At 42.5% G+C, this 6,595-nt stretch overlaps 1 protein-coding gene across 29 annotated transcripts in view; it reads left to right on the top strand.

Annotated features, from left to right (window-relative positions):
* Positions 1-6,595, top strand: part of MAGI1 (membrane associated guanylate kinase, WW and PDZ domain containing 1) — a 289,089-nt gene that overhangs the window by 163,247 nt on the left and 119,247 nt on the right. The window lies entirely within an intron of this gene.

Raw genomic sequence — 6,595 nt, 5'->3', positions numbered from 1 at the left:
GGGGGGGGGGGGGGGAATAAAAATATCTGTAGCATGCTGCATGGATGTCTGTGAGTGCTGGGGACGCAGGCTAGAGGGCTCGTTTGGAAGCAGGGGGAAGATGAGAGCTGAAGGCTCCCCACATCCCCTAACCCACCAAATTTGATTCTTTGTATTAAAATAGGTGTTGCCCCATGTCATCCCCCCCAGTCCCCACCCCCTCCCACATTTGCATCTATTTTTAAGTGTTGATTAAATAAAGCTATGGCTCAGCTGGAGAAAATGAAGAAGAGAAAAGGATGAAAAGGATGGCCTTTTGTGTGGAGATCTTTTGTGCGGCTCACCCGCCCCCCTACAGCTTCCCGGAGTAGTACCAGCAGCCTTTAGTTTAACTGGCTGCTGCCTGCAAAAACAGCCTTGCAGAATTTGGGGAGGGGGCGCGGGCCTGGGGGGGAGCTCCGATGTGTCTGCTTGCAGCGTGAGAGAGATGTTAAATGGGATTGAGAATCTGCAGACTGGAAAATGCTGCACAATTTAACGGAAAGGGTATTACCTGCAGGGATTAACCCTGTTTACTAACAATCTCTTTCTGCTTCTTCACTTCACACTTGCTGTGCAATAGCTGTGGCGTTTCTGCAGCAAGAGCCTGGATGCTTTGGAGCACAGGAGTGATTTTACCTGACACATTTGAGAAATGCCCTGTAAATGCCTTAAAACCCGAGCGTTTCATTTCTCCTCGAAGGAAGCATTAGAAGGTGTTGTCCCTCCCTGCAAGACGTGTTAATCAGCAGGTTACACCTTTATGAACTTCTGTGAATGAGTTTAGAATTCACTCACTGTGAATATTTCCCCAGTTTTCCCCACTTCAAGTGCTTCCACCCCAAATGTATCTATATGCAGTCCTTCTTCTAAGTGTTGCCACTTTTGGGGTCAAGGCTGGTTTGCTGTAGGGGGATTAATGGCTTCTGTGTTATGGGAGGTGCTAGGTGTCTGAGAGAGCCCTGGCATTCCCTTTTGCTTGAGGAAGTGCTGTTTTATCCTCACAAATACATATAGATGGAGATCCTGGCTAAGTGGGGGTGATTTTGAGCTGTTCCTTGCCTGCACTGGAGAGTGGAGAATCTCTTCTATATCAGACCTTAGTTTCAGGCTGTGCTGTTTTACAGACGTGGGGGAGCGCACAGTACCTTGAGCACACTCACCCACTGGAGACCAGAGCTCTCAGTTCAGTGGTGCTTGTATTGCCCTGCTTTCCCTGAGTCTCAGTGCCTCATGCATGCAAACTCATACCTGAATACATAAATTCGGCTTCACAGCCTGATTGCTGTTGGCCCTCACAGCCAGAACTGAGCGTGTTGCAAATTGCAATGTGCCAATATGGGCTGTATGTAAAACCTGATTTTCTCTATCTCATTATAAAAACTGTAATTAGGCTTGCAACTGGGTAGTTTTGAACACACATTCATTGCTGTGGGAATATGGGGGTGTCATCGTGCAAACATTTTCCAGAGTTTCACAGAGAGTGGAGTGGGTCAGGGCCATTCCTGGAGGGATCTAAACCCTAACCCAGCAGCCTGAGCTTTGTTGTTCAGGATGTCACTGCCTGATTAATCCCTTTTCTTGTGGGATATGGGCTGAGCAGAGATTGGCTATTGTCAATGTGAATTATGGAGTGGATGAGCATGTCATCTGTTGCTTTTAGTGGTATGCACTCTAAAATACTCATGCAGGCAGTTGAAATAAGCTGAAAGGAATCTGAATGAATGAAAAGAGTAAAAATTGTGAAACTTCAGGTTGCCTATGGACTGTCTCACCAGAGCAGGATGCTTTGTGGGGATTCAGATGCCTCTGCTAGGATCAGCACATGAAAACATAAGTCTGACTCAGTTATCAGTGGGTCAAAAATATTCAACTATCCATTTAAAAACAACAGCAGCAGCAAATCATTGGATAGAAAGTTTTAATTTTCCAATTTCTGGGTAAATTTCTAACTATGACCTTTATCTGCTTTTTGTTTGCCTTTGTTTTTCTCCAAGATGAAAGCAGGTGAATGCAGAAATGAAACAATGAGGTGAAGTGCACATAGAATATTGCAAACCAAAAGTGTAAAATATAAAATTATTAAAAATGAAAAAAAGATCTCTTTTCCCCTGTCATCTCCCTTGCAGGCATAATTAAAGCTAGGACCAGATTTCAGACAGAGCAGTGATTTTCAACTTGATGGCGTCATTTTTAAGCCCTCATTGGTTTCCTCGCCAGCAAGTGGTGTCTGGATGGATACATGATTGGAAAGCTAGTTTGCAATACGAGGTGCTGTGTTTCAGCTGTCCCTTCACAGTGTATTTGAAATACTGGTCTCCATGTGTCTTCTGGCATTATGTAGGATGGTGAGGTTGTCATACTATTTTCTTAGGTTTCAATTAAAAAAAAAAAAAAAGAAAGAAAAAGCTTTTCAAGATTTTTGGATAGTAATAAGTAAATAAGAAAACAAACAAACCCTCCATGCAACTGCCTAAAAGAGTTTCACCCATGATGATGATCTGATGTATAGGTTGTCACTCTGCTTAAATTCCACAGCAGAACTGTGACACCATCTGTTCCCTTTCACTGTGTGCAAAAAATGGTTTCCTTTCATTAGCATTAAGCTGCATAAAGAGACTGGAGATCTAGAAATATCCCAGTCTTTCCCTTACACATACCTTCTTACAACAGAGTTCATTGCAAACATCACTCCTATTCCTAAGAGAAGGGGAGGGTTTGTTATAAGCTATTAAAGATCTTTGAATAGCAGGGAAATAAAATAAAAAATCACCCCATCTATATATTGCAATGAAACCAGAAAGCTTTCTGAGATGTGTTAAGATGATGTTGATTCAGAACAGCTGTCTTTACTACTGCATCCCCTGAAGGCAGTAGGGCTGCTGTCTGCCAGTGTTGGTGGTATCTGGACTGCTTTGGGGCCTCTTCGATGCAGTGATTTCCTGAGTGTGGGTCAAACCCCACTGTGCCCATCCTCAGAATGTGAGATTTTAACTTACAGTAGCCCTCTTTTCACTAAAAATTCAGATCAGAGGCCTCTGCAAAGTCTTAGTAAGGTCCTCATTTGTAGAATTGTTCTGGAAGTTATGCATTTTGCTTTCACTGTCTCTTTTCATTGACCACACCGTGTTTTAATGTTATTTTAATGCCAGTGCAGTGACCTGTTGGTGATGACACAGAGATGTGTATTCAGCACTGCCCTGTTGCAGGCTCGTCCTCTGGCCACTGTGTTAGGATAACCTGGTAGATAAATGCAAGGCAGGAGAAATCAACATCATTCTTCTCTGAAATGCTATCTATATGTAAATCTCTGGTCCCATTTATTCCCCCTTAAAAGTTGCAAAGCACTTTCAGTTCCTGTTTAGTGGTTGCTCCCTCTGAATTACATGAAGCAGTGAGAGAGGTCAGCCAATGCTGTCCTGCGGGAATGAAACCTCTTTTTGTTGTTTTTCCACTAAGCTGTTGCAAATAACATTGGAGATGCAGCGAACGTAGAGGAAAACAAGCCACCAGAATTACACTGCATACCCAGTGGATCTCAGCATAAAATATTAATCAGGCACTGCAGATCTCAGTTGTCATCTCTTCGTATGGAACAAGGCACAGAGCCCCACTCCGCCCCTTCCTCCCGAAGGTCCCAGAATTAAAATATTTGTTAGCTGTGATTAATAAAGACACCTGACTGAGCCCTTGTTGTCAGGGAAGAGTCTCTCAGCATTTTAGATCAGGTTTAAGGATCAGACTTCAGAGCTTGGTAAGCACAAGCCTACACTGAAGGGAGTGCAACGTACTTGGTTTAAGCTTATGCCAACTGGTGAAATTCAGTTCCCTCGGGTGTAACAGTGTTTGTCATGACTTAAAAAATGGTTTTGCCCAGTTATCTTTTAGTGACTCCTATTTCCTTTAAACCCCATTAGTTCTTCTCAGTTCTCTTTTTCAGCAGTGAAAAGAGCACTGTTGCTCAGGTGCATTTTGAAACTTCAGTTCTGGTGACATCTTCCATTCCAAACCAATTTAATACCACCACAGCTCTTTCTCTACAAGGTGACAGGCTGGGGTGAATGAGTTGTCAAGGTGTAGGAACTTTGCTTGTCATACAGTCACAGAGAAAGGCTTCTAAAATAAGATATACTCTTGGATTTGGCGTTGTCTGAGCAGCTGGTAATTTCTTCTTCACCCATCTAGTGAGGGCCTGCTAGTTCCTGGTCAAAAGAGAGTAGCATGTCCTCAACATAAAGCATGGTTTGGTTGGTAAGTTTATGCCTTATAAAGAGACTTAGGTCTTTGGGATGCTGTTGTGCATGACCTATGTTTTTACAGATGGAGCTGGCATGAGCTTTTTTCTACCAGAGCCTTCTCTCCACCCAAGTAGCAATTTGCATTAAATGTGTCAGAGCTGAATAAGTTTTAAATTTTTCTCCTGATGCAAAATAAAAGGTCTGATTTTTACTACTCAGATTAAAATTGGAGAGAATTTGACTACAGCAATATCCTGGTGAAAGAGAAGGCAGGTCTTTGTACTGACTACACTGTGAAAGTCCTGGGAGCAAAATGAATCCTGTGCAAAGCAGTTCTGATTTGGGGAAATTCTCCAGGAATGGCTCCTCTGAATTCTTGCCTAAATCACATTGCTTCAAGTCACAGTTCTTAAATGGCCTACAAAAATATGGAATGTAATTTGTGGCAGCAATTTGTGATCCAGTGTATAAGAAACTGATTTGAGATAGAGATGGAGGAGGCAGGATGTGTTGGAATTCAAAATGTTAGGCTGCAGATTTTGCTCATCATGATACAAAGTTAACACCCGTCCTCCACCACCCTGTCCTGGTACAGAATTCCCTGTGTGGAGTCCCAAGGGCAGTTGAGCTTTGTGTCCTGGGCCAAGTGTGTGAGTGAGCTGCATCCTGCCACATCAGTGATGGGTGGGTACCCAGGATCCAGTCCGGCCAGTGGAAGAAAAATGGTGGATAGTAGAAGGAGACTTGAGAAGGGGTTAAGCCATGGTGCTGAATGTACTGAATATTCCTCAATTATGCTTGGAAAAGAATCAGATCTTCCCCTCAGTGTGTGTTGTTGCGTCTTGCAGATGTATTGAAAGTCTGTGTTAGAGTTGTGAGCAATTAACATGTTTCCTGAGGACACATGGAGAGAAACTAAACTTGCATGTGATCTACTGCAGTTCTGCCTTAATAGATCTTGGCTATGCCTGTGATTTAAAATGGCTTTACTGACACACAACCATAGTTAAGTGGTGGTGTTCTGATTGTGTGGACAGGGTTCATGGTGCCAGTGCAGGCTGCTTACCCCCCCGATTTGAGTCATTTGCTGGGATGCTGTGAATCTTCCCATTGCAATGGGTCAGACTTTGGTCCAAATTCAGACTGGCAGTTTTCACGTGGAAGAATGTGGTTTGGCTTCTCTTTACGGAGATGCTTTCAGAAAAAAAAAAGTAATGAATACAGTTAAATGGGAAATAATTTTCTTTCCTGCTAAGTCTTTTAAGGTATCTGGAGCAAGAACATTTTTGTAAGTTCAAGACCTATTGCATTTTCTGTTGAACAAAGATGAGACACAAATGAAAAATAACCCTCATTGCAGCCAAACCACATTCTGGGGAGAGTATGGGAGAACTGGCCTTTAATAAACTGGATTGGCGCTATCACCATGCTCTTGGAGCATGGAAAGCACATCCAGTTTAAGCACTGCTCAGTGGAGACCAGGTGCATACTGAAAGGAAAAGGACTGGGTGAACATCTACATGAGGGGGGAAACAGCAGGTAAGAGGATTTCTTGGAGAAGAGGAAAGGGTGGAGATGACCCTTTTATGATCTGGGGAATGGTATTCAGATAGTGTGGCATGGAAGAGGAATAAAGATAGTGTGTTTCTTGGAAGAAGGCTCCCAATCTCAAGGTTCAGAGATTTGAGATTGATTTGAGATTAAAATTATGTGATCTGAACATATCAGTGACTTTTCTCTGAAATTTGAGTTCCTGATAACTCTTGGATGCTGTGCATGTGCTAAGACCTCATTCAAAACACTAAAATATAGATTTTAGAACTGTGCTGGATTGGGGCCACCATGATAAATAAAAATGTTAATGATTTTCCAGGCTCATACTTAAAATTCAGCGGTGGAAGTTTGCAAACGGATTGTGCAGATTGCCAAATTAGGTCCAATTACTCAAATTTAGATGAGCTTAGCATAAAACATACAAATGTGTTCAATGCAGTATTCTGCTTAGGTCTGTGATTTCACTTCACCAGGCTTATATTTGCATGAGTTCATTAAAATTGGTTCCATTTCTTTTTTCCCTTAACATCGCTTTGAAAAAGTGGTATTTAAGCTGGAGAAAAATAGTAAAGAGCAGACTTGCAATTATACAATGAAGCTAACTGGAGTCATGCAGCACTGCTGTGGTTCATTCTGTCAAAGAGGGAACTGGAGAGCTCATTACTGAGTCCAAAGTTCAAACTGACCACTCTTTGTCAAAGATTCCTGGTGCATCAGTCAATTAATTGCAACCTTCTACTCCATGGTTATCCAGTCTCTGAAAAAAAAATTTCCACTTCAGCAGG

Source organism: Corvus brachyrhynchos, unplaced genomic scaffold (assembly GCF_000691975.1).
Source record: "Corvus brachyrhynchos isolate BGI_N302 unplaced genomic scaffold, ASM69197v1 scaffold91, whole genome shotgun sequence".
In the NCBI taxonomy this organism is placed as follows: Eukaryota; Metazoa; Chordata; class Aves; order Passeriformes; family Corvidae; genus Corvus; species Corvus brachyrhynchos.
Note: the sequence above shows the minus strand (reverse complement) of the source record. Positions and strands in the feature narration are given on the sequence as shown.